The sequence below is a fragment of the Procambarus clarkii genome, chromosome 31 (assembly GCF_040958095.1).
Source record: "Procambarus clarkii isolate CNS0578487 chromosome 31, FALCON_Pclarkii_2.0, whole genome shotgun sequence".
Classification (NCBI taxonomy): domain Eukaryota; kingdom Metazoa; phylum Arthropoda; class Malacostraca; order Decapoda; family Cambaridae; genus Procambarus; species Procambarus clarkii.
The window spans coordinates 35,465,694-35,488,630 of record NC_091180.1 but is presented as its reverse complement, the minus strand read 5'-3'; the positions used below and the strand labels follow the sequence as shown (position 1 = coordinate 35,488,630).

Below are 22,937 nucleotides of genomic sequence, written 5' to 3'. Positions count from 1 at the left end.
AAATGTCCTGTGATATTTCACTGGTCTCATTTGTCTGCTCGAAGGCCATCCAGGCGACAGTGTGAGTGTTTTCCCAGCCTGGTATCTTGCTGATCGTTGCTATAGAAGATGGGTTGTCGTGGCTGACGTGGGCGTTAGGAATGAAGCCCTGGCTAGCATATAGCCTCCCCATGACCTTGATTACCAGTCTACCGAGCCCCAGATTCCTGTAGCTGTCGTCCGTCCCCAACATGCCGATGGTTCCATACATGGTCGGCGACATCCAGGAGACAGGAGTTTCCTCATTTCCGGATTAGGGTAGGTGCTGGAGGTCGAGAGGCGAGTCCTTAGTCACGCTCGAGTCGAGGAACACTCCAACAGATGGCAGATGTTGCGATAGTCTCCACGTGGACTCCAGCGGTTGGGTCTTGTTAAAGAGGCTCCTCTCCAGCAGGTGTTGGAGCCCAGTTTTGACAAGTTTACAGACACGGAAACCAGGCTTGGTCCTGAAAGCAAGAGTGAAGAATGATATGCTGGGTACAGGCTATTTCCTAGTCAGGTTATGCCCCCTTCTTACCCCCCCCCCCCCACACAGAGATACTCGCGGCAGCATCCCCAAACCAGCCTCTGTCGCCACATCTGGTGTGATGGGTGTGTGGAGGTGTGGCGGTAGCAAACGGAGACGCCGCCGCCGCCGCCAGGTGAGTGACCACCACCCGTCATAGGCAACCTGCTCCTTAAACTAGTTGGCGGGAGGTATAGGCTTTCACAAGAGTTAAAGAGGCGCGATAGCCCCCCCCCCCCCACGAAGTCTCAATATGCTGGGTACAGAGGAATGTTATTTTTTAAGTAAACAGCCAAAGGCAGCAAGCACATTTGTTGCCTGAGTTATACTCTCACAATAAACGTAAATCCGCTGAGGGTCCATCTGCCATAGGCCCAGAAGCCGGGTCACTTATCGAGCTTACGTAATTCACTATTGGCTTAAATCAGTGTAATTTCCTCCTAAAAATCTGAGAATGTGACATAAGAGAAAATCTTAAGAGTAGGACGGTGGGTCGATCCCAATATCCTGCTCCAAAGATTTTCTGGTATTGTTATTGTGAATACATTATCTATTCTTATGTAGTTTCTCATAATTTTGGCATGCAGATTCATATTTACTGTTTCTTAATTTATTCGATTTCAAATTTTTAAATTAATATTTAAAAATTAATTTAAATTTAAATTAAATATAAATATTTAAGTACGATTAAATGTAAAATTTTACTTTGCCATCTAGGTTCAATGTCAAATTGCTAATAAAAGCAGTTTAAGTAAATTCTATACATTTCCTGCTTAAGATTATCCTGTTTATTGTAATGACCAGGGTTAGTCTTTATAAATGTTTTGATAAAGCTTGAGTGATAAGAAATTGGAAGGAACAAATTATGAAATCAAAAGGTTTTGTCAGTATAGCGTGCAACACTGCCTGAACATAACTAAATTGTAAAATATAAACCACTGGCTGGTTTGGAGTTTTTATGCAAATTAGTAATTAAGTTGTAAGCAACCAGTACATTATATCATTTAATTTGTATTGGCCATCAAGTGGTGCTTGAGTGTTCGTCGGTGACGCTCCGTGATGGGGTGTCCTCTTCCCCCTGTTATGCGTGTGCACTCTGTAGGCCTGGAATTTTCTGGCCGTGCCGGGTATCCTGAGGTAGAACTTGTAATGTGTGACATGCTCCGTGTCCCCGTGGATGTGATTTACGATATTGAACTGGTTACCACTCATCGAGTGATTGTCAAATTTGCGGAGGACGCAGAGTACTGTCCGTTTCTCCAGCGCTTCGAGGGGCGATCCTTGCCCCTGCCAGTTGGTGCCGGCACTGTGGAGATTTCCAATCGGAGTGGTGCATTGACGTACGTGAGTGTTCATGGGACGCCCTTGGAGTTTCCCGAGGACCTCCTGCGGTGTTACTTCTGGAAGGTTTGGAGCTGTCGTCAGTCTGAGGCTGCACAAGCTTTTCTCGGGGAAGTTCCAGGGTTTGCGAACGAACATTCGGACCCTGGGGATGCGCCTGAGGGCAGACATTCCGTCCGGCTCCTCGGATATTATGTTCAGGAGTATTATTCCCAACAACCGCGGACATGTTTTTGGTGTGGCCTGCTGGGGCATAAGGCTGCTGGGGTGTTCTGAGGCTGCCATCGCCCCTGTGAATCTCTTCCATGAGGAGGATTTTTCACTGCTCCCTGTTGAGGAGGATTTGGTGGGTGGGGATGTGGCCATCCCGTTGGCTGCTGCCCCCCCCCCTGTGGCACGCGACGTGTCTCCTGCTGTGGTGGCCCTTCTTCCAGGGATTATGGTGCCTTCGGATGATCGGCCTGTTCCCGTTAGTGTCCTTGATGGTCCCATGGGTCTTCCGGTGGATCTCTGTACGTCGTCTTCGCCTTCTCCAACTGCTGTGCATGTCCCTGCGCCCTCGCCATGTGTTTTGACTGGGGTGGATGCAGGGCCTCCTACTGTGCTTGGCCTGGTACCCCATGTGGTTGAGGATGCTGCCGTCCTGGGGAGAGCGTCGGTTCGCCCGGCTTGTGATGGCCGCGTCTCTGGGTCGGCCTCCGGATCTGCTGATATGGGGCCAGAGCCCAAGCGTTCCTGGCGTTCTTCTTCTGCCTGGGCTGATGTGGGAGATTTCGACGGCTCTGGATCTTCCGGCGATGGCGGGGTGGTTCCGGTTGCGTCACATTCTACGGTGGTGGCAGAAGTACATGTGCCTCCCGCTGACGGTGACAGTGTCTCGGACTTTCCTTCAGGTGTGGTGCCTGTGGACTTTGCTTCGGGGGCGTCGCCCTCGTCGGATGGTTCTGGTTCTTCGTGTGGGGTAGTTTCCCCTGATAAGGTTCATGGTGAGCGTGGTGACCCGGTTATGGTGTTGAAAAAGGCTGCTTGCTCTGGGGGTTCCGTAACCCCAGCTTCGGTCCCTCTTTCATTGGCGGCGGTTTTACCGACTCTACCGTCTCCGGCTGTTTCTCACACCGCAGGAGATGCGACACCACATCTCCTGCGGTGTCGGGTGTGGTGTTACCGTCCGGGCAGCCTTCGCCTTCTCTTGTACATCCGGCAGCGAGGCCGTCTCGGCGGCCTACGTACGCTTCTTCGGTATCTTCTGCTTCCACGGCGGAGGTGGTTCGCCAGCTCCTACCTCGTTATGCGACTTCTGTCGACCAACTCCGGGAGCAGCCGTTTCCGCCTGATTTAGTGATTCATGAGTTTATGCGCCCCCCCCCCTGAAGCAGGGGAATCGTTCCCCTACCGACATGGAGTATTTGATATGGGAGGCCTATAAGCAGAAATATCCTGTGTTTGAGTTCCCTAAGAAATATTCATCTCCCATTGAGGTTTGTTCTCCTGTCAAGTGATTTATTTTGTTTGCTATGTGTTGTGGGTTGTGTCCGTTTGCGTGCATGGACGCGGGGTGAGGTTGCGTGTGTGTGTGGGTGGGTCGGGTTTGTTTTCCCGGTTCCTGCGTGCTCCGTATTTCATGTTCCTGTGAGTTCCGGAGTACGCTTGTTTTTAGAGTGGTTCCTTGCCCTTCGGGCTGCTTGTGTGGCCATGCCTGTTTTTGTTCCCATTATCATGAATTGTCGATGTTAATTTCCTTTTGTTTGTATGTTATATTTTTATGTTTTCCTTCATCTTATTGTCATTATGTACTGGTACCTCTCTGTGTGTGATTTCCGGGGCCGGTAGGCTTGTTTTGTGTAGTTTCGATGGTTGGGTGGTTGGGTGCGGGTTTGGGTACTGTGTATTGTTCTGTTGTCATTTTTGTACTGTATTTCATTTTGTTTGTGCTTTTTGTTGTCGGCCCTTCAGTCCGGTATCTTATGTCTTTGTAATTTTGTACTTTTGTGCTTTTGTGATTTTGTAATTTGTCATTTGTGTTCTGTTTGTTATGTTCTCGGTTTATTGTATTTATGCGCATGCGTGTCAGGCTAACATTACCCTCATGTCTTGTACGTTGTTATTTCTGTGTGTTTGTGTTTATTGTTGTGTTTTTGTTGTCGGCCCTTCAGGCCAGTATTTTGTGTATTTGTCATTTTGTACTTTTGTGATTCTGTAATTTGTGTTTTGTGTTCCGTTTGTTTTGTTCTCGTTTTATTGTATTTTACGCATGCTTGCATGTAAAATTATAAATAAAAAAAATAATTTTATTAAGTAAAATGATAGTGAAAATAAGATATTTGTTAAGAGACGGTTGGTATGACACGTGGACACATTCCCATCGTGGGTTTAATTTCAATTGTGTCCGACTGGTGATGGTGAACTGTTACGACCAAGGTGGTCTATTTCAGGGAAACAAGATTTTATAGGAAAAAAACACAAGGGTTGGCCGTTGAGTGTGCTACTGGTTTGCAGTGCAGCAGGCGGTACGATCAAGTAGTGATGTGAAAACTACTAGGTGTACTTAATAATTTGGTTGGTGGTTGTGGCTTAGTGGTTGACTAAGTAGTGGGCAGCTAGTAGGGTAGTGAATTTATTGATGATTTTACTATATATTTGGGTAGAACACATAAGAGAATGTAGATGATTATGGTATGAGCTTTTTGTAGTATGCAGCCGAAGGAGGCAGGCAGATTCAATTTGTTCATGGAGGTCTGTGAGTGAAGTCTTTTTTAATTTATTTTATTTTGTATAAAAATAAAAACAAATTGTTTTTCTTACCGAAAAAGTAGGATTAATAATTCTAACACGAATTTTCTCGATCTTTCTTATGTTTCTTTTCACTGTTGATGGTAATTGAAAAATCAATTCTCCAAAATTCATTTTTACTTCTAGTCTACCAGCCAATCAGCAACAGGCAGGCGGAGGATGAGCAGTTTGCTGGTTACGGCGGCTGTAGCCGGTGTCAGGGTGTGCATGGTACGATTTGCTTGCTGGGCAAAACGTTTGGCGATACTGGTGGACGTATCTTCTATATAGTATCTTGTACTTGAACGACGTAATGATGTAGGGAAGAGCAGGCTCAATCTCTCTTGAAAGAGATTATCGTCACAATATATATATATAACTGAAAACTCACACCCCAGAAGTGACTCGAACCCATACTGCCAGGAGCAACGCAACTGGTATGTACAGGGACGCCTTAATCCGCTTGACCATCACGACCGGACAAAAGGAAGTGATAGCCGAAGCTATTTGAACCACTTCCCCGCCGGCACTTGGATGGTAATCTTGGGCATAGCATTTTATCAAATCACCTCATTCTTTGGGGCACACGTGAGGAACACAAATGCAAACAAGCCTGAATGGTCCCCAGGACTATATACAACTGAAAACTCTGCATTTGTGTTCCTCACGTGTGCCCCAAACAATGAGGTGATTTGATAAAATGCTATGCCCAAGATTACCATCCGAGTGCCGGCGGGGAAGTGGTTCAAATAGCTTCGGCTATCACTTCCTTTTGTCCGGTCGTGATGGTCAAGCAGATTAAGGCGTCCATGTACATACCAGTTGCGTTGCTCCTGGCAGTATGGGTTCGAGTCACTTCTGGGGTGTGAGTTTTCGGTTGTATATAGTCCTGGGGACCATTCAGGCTTGTTTGCAATATATATATATATATATATATATATATATATATATATATATATATATATATATATATATATATATATATATATATATTCAGAATATCCACATGTGAAAAATAGAAAATGCTTAACGCGTTTTCGGATAATTCGCCTTCATCAGAGCAAAGTAGAATGAAGATCTACTTTGCTCTAATGAAGGCGAATTAGTCGAAAACGCGTTAAGTATTTCCTATTTTTCACATGTGGATATTCTGCATACTTGGATCAGTGTTTTTGTGAACATTGTTGCATATATATATATATATATATATATATATATATATATATATATATATATATATATATATATATATATGTCGTACCTAGTAGCCAGAACGCACTTTTCGGCCTTCTATGCAAGGCCCGATTTGCCTAATAAGCCAAGTTTTCCTGAATTAATATATTTTCTTTAATTTTTTTCTTATGAAATGATAAAGCTACCCATTTCATTATGTATGAGGTCAATTTTTTTTTATTGGAGTTAAAATTAATGTAGATATATGACCGAACCTAACCAACCCTACCTAACCTAACCTAACCTATCTTTATAGGTTAGGTTAGGTTAGGTAGCCGAAAAAGTTAGGTTAGGTTAGGTTAGGTAGGTTAGGTTGCCGAAAAACAATTAATTCATGAAAACTTGGCTTATTAGGCAAATTGGGCCTTGCATAGTAGGCTGAGAAGGACGTTCTGGCTACTAGGTACGACATATATATATATATATATATATATATATATATATATATATATATATATATATATATATATATATATATATATATATATATATATATATATATATATATATATATATATACACACACACACACACACACACACAAGAGTTCTTACATTCTTGTAAAGCACTTGTCCAGTTTGTCAGCATAATTTACTCTCGGATAAGTTCATTCCTTTATATATATATATCTCTGTCACCATGTTTATTTTTATTAAGTAGGTTATAAATGCAACTTACAGCTCACTCACAGTTTTGTAGCAAGTAAAGTGACCTGGAAGAGAATATGGTACTGATGTGGTGTACCAGAGTTCTGTGTGTAATATTAACTGTTCCACCAGTGTTAATTCCTGCCTAGTATTTTGTTGGTGTAAATCCTTGCTTCTATCCAACGAGAGTATTGGATCTTAAAGTAATTGTCAGAAGGCTAAATCATTTGTTATGAGTGTGAGAGTTTTTTTTATAATAATTAGATTGATACTTTCTTTCTTTCCTGTGGGCTTGGCGAGATCGTTATCTACCTTTAGACACACATTTGGGAGTTTCTTCCTGGGGCCTGGTCTAGCAACCCGCAAAATTAGGCTATTGCCAACATAGTGTTACTGTGGGAACCTAGTCCACAAATTATTGAGTAAAATAGTGTGATTTTGATTTTTCCTTCACTCATAATATGGACGATTATTGCTGGGAGTGCCAGCATTTTATCATTCAGGTTAAGTCCTTCCTCATTTGTACTGGTCATTAACTCTACCTTTCCATTGATTGTAATACCTTCCAAGTTGTAACATTGAGCACAGTACCTTGGAGAGGATTAGTGTTTCAACTCCAGGGACACTAATAGGTGTGTTGTGCTTTAACCGTTCCTGGACAGGATTATATGCGACAGCGGGGGGGGGGGGGGGGGGGGGAATGTTCTTGAACTATGCTTCACCTTAAGTTTTTTGGGCTAGCCTTTGCTAGTCTTTGTAGGCCAGGTTCTCTTTCCAAAAGAGTTCTTGGAAGGTAGAGTAAATGTCAACAGGCACTGCCATTTTCTGGGTAAGATTACGTTTATTTTAAGTGAAAGTAATTATGTCAATTTTAAATAACTTGTGTCCCAGGCACAAGAGGACATCATCCATTGTGGGCACAATTTTTGGACTATTTCCCTGGAGGCCGGGTCTTACCTCCTGTCTTTGGACGGCCTGTTAATATATGCTTTGGTGTTTAATTGGGGCCCCTTTGACGCAGCATAGAGAAGTGTTTGACTGGTAGTGCAAGTACCAGCAGTCCAGGTTAATCTTATATTTAACTTCAGTTCTGACTTCAAACTCCATAATATTTAACTACATTTTTTTTTTTCCATGTTCCACGGATTTTTACACGTACATATATATATGCAATACAGTCAACGGTAAGAAATATATCATTTAACTATATATAATAATATAATCAAACACAGATATTGCTCGTGAAAGTATTGCTCTGTGACGACCAGGGTACATGCCCTACCATACATACGCCAGAAGTGTACTACATGATCCTTCGACTGCTATCATGGCAGACTTAATAATTGTTGTTAAATGCTTGTAATGTGTTCTCATACTTATGTTATGCTAAACATTGTTTAATTGTTTCATCATTTTTGTCAACTTTTAATTTCATTCTCATTTATTACAACGTATTCAGTATATTCATTCTGTTGAATATTTGAAATTGCCGTTACATATTGTCTGTTTTTATAATTATTCATATTCCATATAATTAAAGCTATTTCCTTTCCCATTTTACATATGTTAATAATTCTCTATGCCATCCCCTGCCTTACATACAAGACGTCTCTAATATCTAACAGCATGAAGCCTGCGTAGTTTCAGAACAGCTCCCTCAAATGAATTGGCAAACACTTTCCTGAGTTTCCACTCTATGCGATGTTTAGTTTGGTGAAGGGCTTAAGCCTTAAGGCCTATCAACTGCACAAAGGTTATTAAAGGTTTGACACTAGCTAACTGACCAACTAGCAAGTATGCTTCAGCCCTGAACAAAGTCCAGAACTAAAATAAACGCAGTGTGTGTATACCGAGAAATGGAGGACACTTCTTGTTGTATATATGCCTGCACGGTAGATATTGCCACATTAAAGTTCACTGTATGGTAAGGTAAGTACCAACCTGAGGAGTTCAGTATCCATGTTAGGGCGGTAAGTAAAAGTGTAATTTGGTTCCCAATAAACGAGGGAGTTTCCCAGCTCTTGGGCCAGCATCTTCAGCGGCTCAACCAGGTAGTGGGGAACATGATAGATCCCCAGGTGTCGTCGCCAGTCCAATAGAGGCGTCTCCCTAAGTGCCGCTATCAGTTGTTCGAATTCCGCTTCCCGGCAGTAGACGGCAATAATGGAGGGCACATTCTAGAGGTAGAGAAACAGTGTAAGAACACCAGCGTCTGTTAGTCTCTATTACTTCAAAATGCGCGCACGCAAGTACAAAAGATCATAGATTCAAGCTAAAGTAAACATATGTAGCAGAAAATATTAGAAATTTCTCTTTGCAAAAAGAGTAGTAAAGGATTGGAATAACTGAAGTGTGAAGGCGGTTGATTACAAAAGTGTTAGTACATTTTGGTTTTGGCGGCGTATGGCTTCTGGCTTCTCAACATCACAAAAATGATGTACTAAATTGCCCGAACTAAACCTATTCGAGGATCCGCGAATAGAAAACTGAACATCACATCGATTTTGCGAGCCGCTATGATTTGTAGCACATCAGTTTTTGGTCTTGGGGGATTTATACGTCGAAATGAGATGTACTATTCGAGAGGACAGGATGCAGGAGGTACGCAGTACTCACCGTCTTCTGCCACAAGAGTATGTGAGAAAGCGGTTGGGCAGGCAAGGTGTAGAACCTGGTCGTGGACAGCCACCCTCGAGCGTGTAGGAGCAGGATGTTGTGCATCTGCCACAGTTTATATTCACGTTAACAACTAAACAAAAATTATGATTAAAACGGAGAATTATCTGCATTCAAGACCTCATTCTTGTTAATGAATTGACATTTACGAAATGAAATGATATTATTACAAGGTCTTGTGCAATTTTATTGTAAGACAAAGCCTTTTTAATGTTTTATTTGATAAATAATAATAATTACCAAAATTTTGTAGTCCTTCAGTGGGGAATGTTCAAAGCAATATATTTCAGTCCATAAACAGTGTTATGATCACAGGCTGCAGGAGAAATGAGTCTCCCCTTTAGAGTTATTCTGCCAGGCCTGACTTAACTAAGAGGTTAAGGAGATATAGACCTGGATATTTATATAGTAAACACTCGATTGAATTTGATAGATAGTTTAAGAGTATGGGCAGTGAATAAGAATATAAATAAATGACTGGTCATGAGACGTGGAGAATTTGCTGGGGGTGTGAGGCTCACTTCTGAGGATGTTGACCTCACTTGAGCACCAGAAATCGTGAGGGGAGGTCGCGCTCCGTTGAGCTCCTGTTAGAGAAGAACCCCCTGGCTGATATACCTTCTAGAGGAAGGAAGTGTGCAGACGTTTCAGCTGTGGAATCAATCTGGAAACGGGTGGACTCAAGTCCTGGACGGCAGGAAGAGTTCTGAAGCCATCCTGAAACCTTTTCGTGGGCAGCCGTGTGGGGCCCTGGTCAAGCATATGCGAGTGAACGCCCGCGCAGGAAACAATTTCGTAGTAAGCACATTTTAACCAGTTTACGGTGATTGCCTGTAGTTAGTCGTGTGCCCAGCGGCCGTAGCACGTGTTTATTGATATTGTAGCGAGTAAACCTTTTACTCGCTCCATTATCTCATCTTAATGGTGTAACTAATTAGCACTAATTGCAGAAGATATAATCTCTTCCCTAATTACAGGTAATAGTTCTTCCATCCACCTCTCCTAGTGGAGGAAGCTGAGGTGTAGTCACCAAATATAAGCAAGCGATATGAGAATAGACGACGGCACAATTTCCACAGTCAAGAATGTAGCACCCAGCGTATGCTTTTCTGATCGACCCCAAAACGCTACAGCTTCGACACAGAACAGACAGCAGACTAGAACAGAATCGAGCTACAATGCTCTCCCACATAGCGTCTCCAGCCTCAATCAGCTCTGCGCTCTGCTCCAAGCTCTGTCTCATCGTCTACGACACTGCTGTATCCAAGACTACTAAATAAATATGAAAACCCACTAAACACTGTATCTAATCTACTCAACAACGTAACATAATCGTACGTTACAATATGTTAGGCAAATTTTATTGAAGCTGAAAGTTTAAATAAGAGAGAAAAGATGGAGGAACGTCCTGGAGGGCAAAGGGACGCGTCCACCATCTTCGCAGGCCTGTGGCTAATTGACTGAGGGCGGTGGGCTCACACGGACGAAAGCTGCCTCGTGGGCTGCCCGGGTGAGGTGGAGCATGGATTCGTCTGAACGAGGGAGTCCCCTCACGGCGTTTGGGAAGCAGGGAGATGTCGGGTGACAAATTTATTGTGTGTAGTTCATTTCGGTTATATGTTTGTAGAGGAACATTTTTATTGGCGTATCAATGGGTTGCAGGTTTGTCTGAGAAAGGAGTTGATGGGAGCACTTTGAGGCCAGATAAGAAGTTAATGAGTGGAACTTCAAAACTGTAGGAGGATGTGGTACTCTATGGAAGAGCATGCTCCGTAGTGAGGAATTGGACCTCAAACTGTGGGAAGAGGAGCAGTGAAGTGAAGTTTCACATGTTTCTGTGTAATACTTCACATGGTGGAGTACCACTGGAGTCCAAGGAAAACTTCATGGTGCTGCAACCTGGAAGAACTGTAGAGGATCCTGGTAGATACACCTGGAAGAACCTGATGATGTCAGGGTAGTGGACTTCCAGATGTGGGAAGGAAGTTTTTATTGACTACATGTAGGGAGTTGGTAGAGTGCTTGATTGTCATTAGCATACAAGACACAGTGAAAGGTGGGTGATTGGTTATCATTTTTGTGCCAAGGAATACTTATACTGAGGTTTATGGAGTTACAGCTATAGGCTGGATTACTTGCATATATATATATATATATATATATATATATATATATATATATATATATATATATATATATATATATATATATATATATATATATATATATATATATATATATATATAATATAATGTCATCGGGCTGATAGTGTCTTAATTCTTTTACAAGGTTTAACCCGCTTGGTGAGGTTGGCAGCATAAGTGGTAAGCCAGGAGTTGGGCTACCACTTGGTATAAGCAGCTGATAGAGTCCTGAGGGTACTGGTTTGCAACCAGGTTATAATATCATAAGGTGTTGAAGTTTATATAATTATATATTGTATGTAAGTGCTTTATATATGTTCTGTGTTGCTATTAAATGTTTGTAATGAACAAGTGTTTGCCCCTGTCCTAGTGAGGCTTCCCAGGAAGTAGAAAAGAGATAAAGAGAGAGAGAAAGCGCCATAGCTATGGACAGGGTGGTACACAGTTATAATTCAAATGAAAGGGGGATTGAGGAGGTCATACCAAAAATAAGGAGAAAGTGGGGAATCACAGCGGCTCGAGTTGGGTGTGTACACGTGACAACGAGGCCAGTGTTGGGGTCGCATCCCCTATGGGTGTGACGCTGAGCCCATCTCCGAGAGTAGGAAGCATACAGAGCAATCTCCTGATCTAGAAATAAGCACTCTACAGATTTTGGGTTGGTTTGTCCGTAAAGGACGGGCAACCGACATAGACAATACCGTAAAATCAGCTACATGTATTTGTCACTCTAAGACTAAATCAGATATTTTTTTAAAAACCAAAATATATCTGAAACAGTTTTCGTCTCACTGTTGCCAAGGAAGAAAAGTTGACTCATTGTTATAAATTAAGGTAAATCGACTCAGTTACTGAATATATGAAGTTGTCTCGCGATCAATGAATAATGAAATAGTCCAATTGCTCTCTTGAAACTAAATTGAGGCATAATCGTCATTCATTAAAATAGTTAAAGGAGCTTCCTGAAAATCATTTTCAAGAAGAGAAGGGAATTATCAGAAGAAATCGGCAAGCCACTACGACTATATCACTTGTAAGTGTTAAGGTTTTAGCTAGTCCACAGTTCTCTCCCGGAGCTACAGTCGGGTGAGGGATGTCAACTCACGGTGGCCGAGTAGGGTAGGTCCGCCATGAGGCTGTCAGCAAGTTCCATAAGTTGGCGCCTACTGGTCATTTGAGTGAAGACTCTCGCAGCCATGATGACTCTCCCTTCCTCACTCAACTGGCTCACTTGAAAGAAATGCATACAGTGTAGGAAATACAATCATGGGACTGATATGAAATTTATACATTATATGTAACAAATAAAATAATAGGTTGCTCCTATTTATGCTTCTGAAGATTTTCGGCAACATTAAAAATGAACAGAATTCTTAAAGGACAAAAAGGAAACAAATTCTGTGATGAAATATTCATACAGAATTCAAAGAAACTGCTGGATCCTTTATCGAGGAAATCCCTTTTTATATTACAAGTTGAACCAAATTGTCTTTATGTAGCAAATGAAAGTTCTTATACTCAAAGTCCTCCATCCACGACCTGCACATTTGATTTGCCCATCGTATAGCTGCTGAAAGTACTGTGAAAACGTTTGCAGCGTTTTCTGAAATGATTTGAAATACAAATATCGATACACTGTCAAGGGATGCAGAAAGAGTTAATATAGTGTTTAACATATATCAGAACAATATCGAAGGTAGCTAAAGAAAAGGCTCAGGCGCATGAAAAATTATCCTATTAATATGATAATTTCAAGCAGTATGATAACCTTACCCAAACACATGATTGCTTTTTGGGCATCTATCCGAAATGAAACAACTTACAAAAAATCTTGTGAATCTATTGGAGTCGAAATCTACCGTAGACTGTTCTTCAATACGTTTTTTCGTCATCACAACCATGCTTTGTTATTTTAAATTGACTCTTTTGCTTTAAAACATAAAATTGCTGAGATGTACATGGTCTTTGGTAAAGTAAAAAAAAAAATGTGGTTTTCTTTGTTTTTTAGCAATATGTACAATTTTCCGTGATATAGACCATTTCCTGATACTATATGCACTGAGTTTACTTTATTTTTTTAATTATCAGGGAAAGCGCTCAGCCATTACGACATTATAGCACTTGGAAGGGGTCAGGATAAGACCTTGGGATGGGACGGGAGAAGGAATAATGCCCAACCACTTGGACGTTTGGGGATTGAACTCTGACCTGCATGAAGCGAGACCGTCGCTCTACCGTCCAGTCAAAGTGGCTGGACTGAGTTTACTATAGTTCTGGACATAGTCCAGAACTAAATGTGTCACAACGGAAAGATTGATGATATTCTGGAGAGATATAAGAATTTTGCACCAAGATTGTAACCTTTTGTTAAATGTCTGAATGTCTATTGCAAATTGTCTATATATCTAGTCATAAAAATATTTGTGTGTACGTCTGGTAACATACTACACGTGTAAAGGAAGAAATGTATATGTTTATTACTCAGAATGTTCGGCAATATGTTTACAGTTTGTGGTGTGTCTATATATGTATGAACACGTTGTATTGAACGAGGTGAGAATAATTTGAGCTGCCTAATCCCTTTTTGTGTATCTTACCTCAATAAACTTATTTAAATTTCAATTTCAATGTAAACTTGTTGTTTTGATGTGGCCAAGTCATCCGCCACCTCGTTGAGTACTATTCCAACATAAGGTGGAATCCACATGAATTTCACTTTGTGACCTTTCAGCTGTAACTCATTTATCCTTTCTTACACCGTCGATTATTGTGCTGTTAATCATGATTATCCAACTTGGAGAGTTACTAATGGCTCTCCGTTAGTCTTCTGTTAAGCCGGTCTGCTGAGAGTAAGTAAACCGTGTTGTATTCTGAATCGATTTGTCTGAAATCACTGACTGGCAAATGGCTGGAGAGGCGCTGATTCAAGGCGGTGATGACTCTTCTCTCCTACCAACACCCCCCTCCCCAACACCCCGCTATCCAAAACAAACTATTATAGTTTAATTGGTGCTGTAGGGCAGTTTGGGGACTTCTGGGATATGTCTGGTACTTTCAAAACTATGTAGTACTTTCATGATTACAATTTTTAATATATGAACTTGACTTATTTTGGATGAATACTTATATAATTAGGTTTAGGACAGGAGCCTGTTATGTACGATGAATTCTGAATTTACCTTTATGTTGAATATGTTTGCTGCTGATTCTCACACTTTGAAACTGTAAAAAGCTTCTTTCATCCACAGCGCTGCTATATCTTGTTGCGACTATAGCAAGAAGAAAATGTTGTAGGGGCGACAGCCAGCCAGCCAGTGTCCTTCACTCTGCAACACACCTAGTACACTGAGCTTCCCGGGACGACCATGAGATGTGTTTAGGAAAGCTTCCAATGAATTAAGGTGGTCAGTTTCGTAGGCAATTATATGAGGCTCTGCAAGCTCTTCCACTTACTTATCACACGCCTCTGTATGACTAACCATCTTGTGTGATGGGGATTTTTTAGTACAATGTAGCTAGCTTTTTGACACACTGTACTCCCCTTCTTATAGTCTCGGGTAGCTGCCCAAATGCAGATGTACCAATATATTAATAAAAAAAACTTTTCCACTCCCACCCACAGGAATGGTATGCGCGCATAGTGAATGAACTAACACTACATGAGAATAGTGTTTATTCTTATGAAAGAGGTACTTACACATTTCTTGGACTCCATTGATCGTGTTATCTCTGAATTCCGCAATTTTTTCACTTGTCATTATGAAATGACGCAAAGGATGCGAATAGTTCTGCTGACAGAGTTTACATTTAGTCAAATCTACATCAGTAGATGTTGCAAACTCCCAGAGGTCCTTGTTGGCGAGCCTAAGCCTAACAATGGTAACATCTAGAACTCTGCTAGCCTTATTGGATGACCCGTAGACGTGTGGTTCTTCCTGCATAATATAATGATGATAGATGGAGTAACTGGTGTGAATTTCCCCTTGCCTGATCATGTGCCTCTGTAACCCTTTCCACCACCGCCCACGGGATAGTTGTTGTTGTTAAAGATTCGCTACCTGAAACAAAAAGTTTCAAGTAACACGGGCTATGGTGAGCCCGTGGTGCCTTACAAGGGATAGGTATGGGGGTGCATAATAAAAAAAAATAATAGTTCTTAATTAATAAGAATTACATAAATTAATAATGTATAATTAGTCGAATATTAATTCTTCTAAGTTCAGTTGTTCTTTCACTATCAGTGACGAAAATCATCCCAGAAGTGATGATCATCATCATCACAGAGGATGAGGATCTGGGAGAATCATAATCATCTCCCATACTAGTTAAGGCTGCAGGTCATAGAACTAAAAATTCCACAAACAAGACACATAAAGGTTAATCTTATTGTGACAAATCATGAACAAGTTTTAAGATCCCAAGTCCAGCTACAGTACTTAACTTTAAAACTGTGTAATGTGTAACTGTGTAAACTGTGTAACTGTGTAATGCGACTCTCACAAGAGGTAACAGTTTCACATTTATCTAGCTTCAATATAGAGCAGACATAATGTTATTTCACACATAGGGTAACCTATGAAACCATGGACCATCTCAAGTTATAAAGAATAAAAGACCTACTCACAAACTATGGATTTCATATCCCCATGATGACCAGTAGACTGGTCAAGAAAATTAGGCATCCGCTTAATAGGTTACTCTGGCACATTAGAAAAGGATTTTAACTCTTCATTATTCATTATATACCAAGTTGAATGTGTGTGTAGACAGTGAGCATGATGTTAATTATTTGTGAACATTCCACTTCTCTTATTTTTAAGTTTTTATGGGTTTTGGCCTTTATTATTATTATTATTATTATTATTAATACATTAGGTACATCTGCCTTTATGCAGCTTCCCTAGACTATATGAAGGGGAATACAGTATCAAAAAGCTAGCCTGACGACAAAAGTTACATTATTCTGTTAAATTATCCTGTATTGAAGTACCGCAACCTCATTGAACCCGTATCCATGTAGTGAACAGGGATACGAGTGTCTTGATCTTTTTTATCAATCTTTCATACCATTGTCTGTTACACACCACTAGTTTTCCCTGAAACTACAGTACAGTTCTATAACGCATACAGAAGTCAACTACAGCAGTGTATGGGTATAATTGATCTTCCATAACAATAATTAGGCTTTGGGATGAATGCCCAATACTAGAACCTTTTAGTTATTCAGCTGACCCTACTAATTTAATGGATAATAATATATATAATAAATAGAATAAAGAGGATTATAGTTTAAAAAATACTTGGGTAAAATTTTTGGTCTTTTTAAACACTTTATTGACGTTCTCTAAACACTAAAAAGGTTATATTCAGTTTATTGCAAAACTTATGGCAAAATATACTATGGTGATGACAGTTGACTGTGCAGTTACCATATATTAAGGCAGTGTGATTACTGTATTTATGAATAAGGATGCATATTACACGGAAATGGAAGCTATACTCATGGATATACACTTACTGGTGGTTATTACAAAACTGAGGCGTTAGGAGTTGTCTCATATGTCCAGTCTCTGGACGGCATGATATATATATTCTGAACGTCAGTGGGAAATCATCATGGGAACATCAGTCACTGAACATAGAATGCTCAGTGGCTTATTTCCCAGGAACCACCAATCTGTAACATTTGATATTACATGACCGTGAGAACCACTAAGCACTGAAGTCTGGTACAGTATTTATTTGTAGACATTAGTAGCATGCTGTAGTTGGCATGCGTCGGTGGCATTTTCAATTGATTTGGAGATACAGGACTTGGTTTTGGTATCTCGAGACCAGAAACTGTTAAGTATGGTAGTTTTTTCTGGACACAGTTGCCCATTACGCAACTTTCCAGGTGTCTAGCCTTATGTGACCCTATAGCTCAAAAATGTTATTTGTTTTCAGTATATAAGCCTGAAAACAAAAATTGAAAATATATCAGATTTAGCACCTTAAATGTAACACAAAATATACTTTGATTTTATTTTTCTCAAGGCCCATAAAAAGTAAGTAATTATCAAAAGAAGGCACCAGGCTGGAGGCCCATGGAGAGATTAACATTATAATATGTATTGTAATAGGCTTCCATTAGATACCCGACATTCTTCAATATAATTTTAGAGCATATTCAAAAAGTTCTCAATATGTTTGTAGTTTCTTTTTCTTTTTTCTATGGACTTGCACAGTCGCTCTAGATTTTTTCAGTGCCAATGTACCAAGATTGGAGATTTAACCATAGTGATATATACACAGTTTAATCATTCATGAGCATTTCAGTTTGCTTTTTAGAGTGTTTTTTGTTTTCACATTATCAATTTTGTATTAGTATTTGTTTGTTTTTATTTAAAAGTTTATATACTTTATATATATATATATATATATATATATATATATATATATATATATATATATATATATATATATATGATATATTCATTCGCATATAGTCCTGGGGACCATTCAGGCTTGTTCGCATATATATATATATATATATATATATATATATATATATATATATATATATATATATATATATATATATATATACATATATATATATAGCTGAGAGAGATTATTCGTTCAGCATCACGTGAGCGATGGTAGAAAGGTTTACAGAGGTACATAAAGGGCCCAAGAATCAAACCCAATAGTTCATTTAGTTACGTAAGTGACAATCTTGTGAAGCTAGTTACACAGTCGTTAATATAACCTAAACATATTCAAATATATGCATACACAGACATATATGTAATACGAGGGAACTCATTAACTAACGCTCCATAACTCGGATGTTCTTATTGGTCGCCGAGATGAGATCAGAGTAAACCCAGGGAAGAACGGCAAGCAGTTTGTGAGAAACAGAATTTCCACATAATTTGTCGCAGAATTAAACAATCTTGTTTTTTTGCAGAATCTTTTCACTACAATGCTAGTGAGGAATATTTGTTACAATGGTCTTGTGTTATTAATTATTAATATAATGACAATAATTATTGTTATTATGATTATTTTTTTTTGTCATTATTAATTTTATGAGTTATCCTTTAGAACTTATAAAATATATTTTGTTATAGTAATTGGGGATCTTTGTCCTGTGATATTTCACTGATTCCATTTGTCTGCTCGAAGGCCATCCAGACGGCAGTGTGAGTGTTTTCCCAGCCTGGTATCTTGCTGAACGTTGCTATAGAAGACGGGTTGTCGTAGTTGACGTGGGCATTAGGAATGAAGCCCTGGCAAGCATATAGCCTCCCCATGACCTTGATTACCAGTCTACCGAGCCCCAGATTCCTGTAGCTGTCGTCCGTCCCCAACATGCCGATGCTTCCATACATGGTCGGTGACATCCAGGAGACAGGTGTTTCCTCATTTTCGGAGTAGGGCAGGTGCTGGGGGTCGAGAGGTGTCCTTAGTCACGCTCGAGTCGAGGAACACTCCAACAGATGGCAGATGCTGCGATAGTCTCCACGTGGACTCCAGCGGTTGGGTCTTGTTAAAGAGGCTCCTCTCCAGCAGGTGTTGGAGCCCAGTTTTGACAAGTTTACAGACACGGAATCCAGGCTTCTTCCTGAAAGCAAGAGTGAAGAATGATATGCTGGGTACAGGCTATTTCCTAGTTAGGTTATGCCCCCTTTTTACCCCCCCACACAGAGATCCCCAAACCAGCCTCTGTCGCCTCATCTGGTGTGATGGGTGTGTGGAGGTGTGGCGGTAGCAAAGGTAGACGCCGCCGCCGCCAGGTGAGTGACCACCACCCGTCATAGGCAACCTGCTCCTTAAACTAGTTGGCGGGAGGTATAGGCTTTCACAAGAGTTAAAGAGGCGCGATGGCCCACACACTCGCCCCCCCCCCCCACGAAGTCTCAATATGCTGGATACAGAGCAATGTTATTTTTTAAGTAAACAGCCAAAGGCAGCAAGCACATTTGTTGCCTGAGTTATACTCTCACAATAAACGTAAATCCGCTGAGGGTCCATCTGCCATAGGCCCAGAAGCCGGGTCACTTGTCGAGCTTACGTAATCCACTACTGGCTTAAATCAGGTGTAATTTCCTCCTAAAAATCTGAGAATGTGACATAAGAGAAAATCTTAAGAGTAGGACGGTGGGTCGATCCCAATATCTTGCTCCAAAGATTTTCTGGTATTGTTATTGTGAATTCATTATGTATTCTTATGCAGTTTCTCATAATTTTGGCATGCAGATTCATATTTACTGTTCCTTAATTTACTCTATTTCAAATTTTTAAATTAAGATTTAAAATTAATTTAAATTTAAAATAAATATAAATATTTAAGTACAATTAAATGTAAAATTTTATTTTGCTGTCTAGGTTCAATGTCAAATTGCTAATAAAAGCAGTTTAAGTAAATTCTATAAATTTCTTATCCTGTTTATGGTAATGACCAGGGTTAGTCTTTATAAATGTTTTGATAAAGCTTGAGTGATAAGAAATTGTAAGGAACAAATTATGAAATCAAAAGGTTTTGTCAGTACAGCGTGCAACACTGCCTGAACATAACTAAATTGTAAAATGTAAACCACTGGCTGGTTTGGAGTTTTTATGCAAATTAGTAATTAAGTTTTTTTTTTTTTTTTTTTTTTATATAAAAGAATACACAATGTACAAAACAGACACCCGCCGAACAAACAAGTTATGAACATACACAGGACAATATAACAAAGGAAGTAAACCACGGATACACTAAACATACCCAACAAAAACCAAGAAAGAAAACACATGACACAAGGCACACACACACACAAAAAAAAAAAAAAAAAAAAAAAAAAAAAAAAAAAAAAAAAGAGAACCCAGCAACGGGGACAGTATGTACCACAAAAAAACAGAACATGACATAAATAGCACACAATAGAAATAACATAAAACATAGGCACATCCACACAACCTTAAGTACAGAAATACAAAAGGAGAACGCACATACAAGCCCAGCCCAACAACCCAAACACAGGTGCATAAAAGTACAGAACAACAGGCCTCCGAAACCCCTAAGAGGCAAAATTACAAAACTACAGTAAACAAAAAACATGGAAATACAGAACATGGAAAGTCAAACAGAAATAACTGAGCACATTTCTTTTTTCTTACTCCGTTTCCTCATGCATAATTAAAAAGACATAATACAAAGGCAGAACACAAAACACAAATCAAGAAAGAACAGATAAATAATACATAAATAGCACAAGGCAAAGTACATGGCACATAAAAAGAGAAATAACAATCAGTAATGGCAAAAAAACACTCATAACACAGGAACAGTAGTACATGAAAAGGGGGGGGGGGTGTAGGACAAAACATAACCCGGGCACCCCAACCCCCACACAGAAAATCACAAAAGACAGAAGAGGCACGCTCCAAAGACATAGGAGCAAATAAGCATACATACCATAAAGAACAAAAATGCACAAAACATAAAACCCATACAAGGCAAACAAAAAGGCCCACGCAGGAGCCAGGGAAAACATAAAAAACCACACCCACACACAAGCACACCCAAACGAAACACACACCCACAGGAGCAACCACAACAGAAACAAAACAACCACACACACCCCGCCCAACCCCCGCCGAGGAGGCCCATCGGAGGACCGGGGACCGAAAACAAACCGGAACAAGACCCACCCAACCAACCCACAGCCAACATCCACGAGCCCAACCCACGACCAATCACTCAAAAGCAGCCCCACGAACATACGCACCAGTAAACCAACCACAAAAATCATCCGGAAAAGCACGCTGCAGCCACCACCAGGTGAACCGTAAGCGCCCTCTCAAAAACCCCAAAACCCTATCAACCCCATAACCCTCCCTCCGGCCAACCCACACACAATACACATAGTCAGCGACAAGAAGACAGAGCGTATTACGCACCCGTCGAGAGCCCCGCAGAAAAGACAAAAACAAAAACATCAAAAAACCACCCCGACATCCCGGCCCACAAACCACGGCCAACACAGCACGAAACCAATCAAGCAAACCACTCAGCCTCTCACAAAAATAGAAAACATGTAACTGAGTTTCAGGCAAACCACAGTGGACACATGCGTCAGAGGCACGCAAACCCAGCATGCACAACCGGTCATTTGTCGCCAACGACAAATGCAACATGCGAAACAACAACTCCCGCTGCTGCGGTGCCAAAAACCGCGCCCCTAACGCCGCCCACACCTCCCCCCAATCCCAACACGGGAATAAAGACTCCACCCGCGGCTGAACACGACAAAATAGAACCCCATAAATCGCCTTCACTGAGAGAGACATATAACCCGGACAGCGACAGACAGCCCGAAGAATGTCTACCGCCCAGGAGTAAACAGGAGGGGTACAAAAGGCCACCTCCCGACAAACACCGCAATCCACCAAAAAACTAAACCGGACCGAACAATAAAAAATACACAAAGCATTGAGCCCCCCACCCAATGCTAAACCCTGACGCAACGAGACCCAAAACAGCGCCCGAGCCCTGGTAAACACATCAGGAATACCAACCCCACCTTCCCGCACCGCTAACACCAACGTCGAGCGACGAACCGGGTGGTAACGACCACACCACACGTACCTATAAACCTGACGTTCCAACCCCAGAGCCAGCCGGCGATCTAGGGGGAAACACCGAGCCACGAACTAGACACGTGACAGAACTTTACAAGTAACAAGCAACGCCCGCTGATAAATTGTTAACGGGCGCGCAGCCAACAACCCAACCGCAACACCAAGACTACGAGAAACCGCACCCCAATTAAATTCCAAAGATCTCTAGTAAGAAGCGAACCAGGTGATCCCCAGAACACGCAGAGAGGAGACCACCGGAAACCAAGACCCCTCCCACACAAGGCGAGAGGACCACCCACCGATACCCATAAGACCAGATTTGGCACGATTGACCTGGGCCCCAGTGGCCAACTCAAACCTCTCAACCACGACCTGGACAGCCCGAACAGAACCAGCAGAGGCCACGAACAGGATGGTATCATCCGCATAACCGCAGATGGGTAACCGAAGATCAGAAGGCAGCCGGGGGGGACGGATCAACGCACAAGCCTTGACCGCCCGAAAAAAAGGCTCCTGAAAGAGCACATAAAGGAGCATGGAAAGCGGACAACCCTGCCTCACCGAACGGCGGACAGGGAAAGGAGCACTCAAGAACCCATTGATGCAAACCCGACTGCAACACTGAGCGTACAACATACGCACCCAACGAACAAACAAAGGCGGAAAACCAAGCCTCTCTAACACACGAAAAACAAAAGCTAACGAAACACGGTCAAAAGCCTTTGACCAATCCAGGCAAAGCATCGCTGCAGACAAGCGAGAGCCCGACACGTACAGAAGCACATCCCGAAATAACGCATTGCACTGCAGTAACGAGCGACCTGGAACACCACAAAACTGTTCCACGGAAACCACAGACGCAACCACACGGCGACACCGACCAGCTGAAATCTTGGACAGGATCTTATAGTCCACATTCAACAAAGTAATGGGTCTCCAGTTCGAGAAGAACCGCAAATCGCCCGGCTTCGG

At 41.3% G+C, this 22,937-nt stretch overlaps 1 protein-coding gene and 1 long non-coding RNA gene across 2 annotated transcripts in view; one reads left to right on the top strand and one right to left on the bottom strand.

Moving 5' to 3' along the window:
• Positions 1-140: 140 nt before the first annotated feature.
• On the bottom strand, positions 141-14,710 carry LOC138370157 (uncharacterized). The gene is made up of 3 exons (XR_011230058.1): positions 14,534-14,710; positions 12,460-12,584; positions 141-485 (listed from the first exon to the last, which is right to left on the bottom strand). It is a non-coding gene; the product is annotated as an uncharacterized lncRNA (long non-coding RNA).
• A 4,931-nt stretch (positions 14,711-19,641) lies between these two features.
• Positions 19,642-22,937, top strand: part of LOC138370112 (uncharacterized) — a 36,199-nt gene continuing 32,903 nt past the window's right edge. Inside the window, exon 1 of the mRNA XM_069334099.1 lies at positions 19,642-19,805. The gene's annotated coding sequence lies outside the window, so the exon portion shown is untranslated. The remainder of the gene's footprint in view (positions 19,806-22,937) is intronic.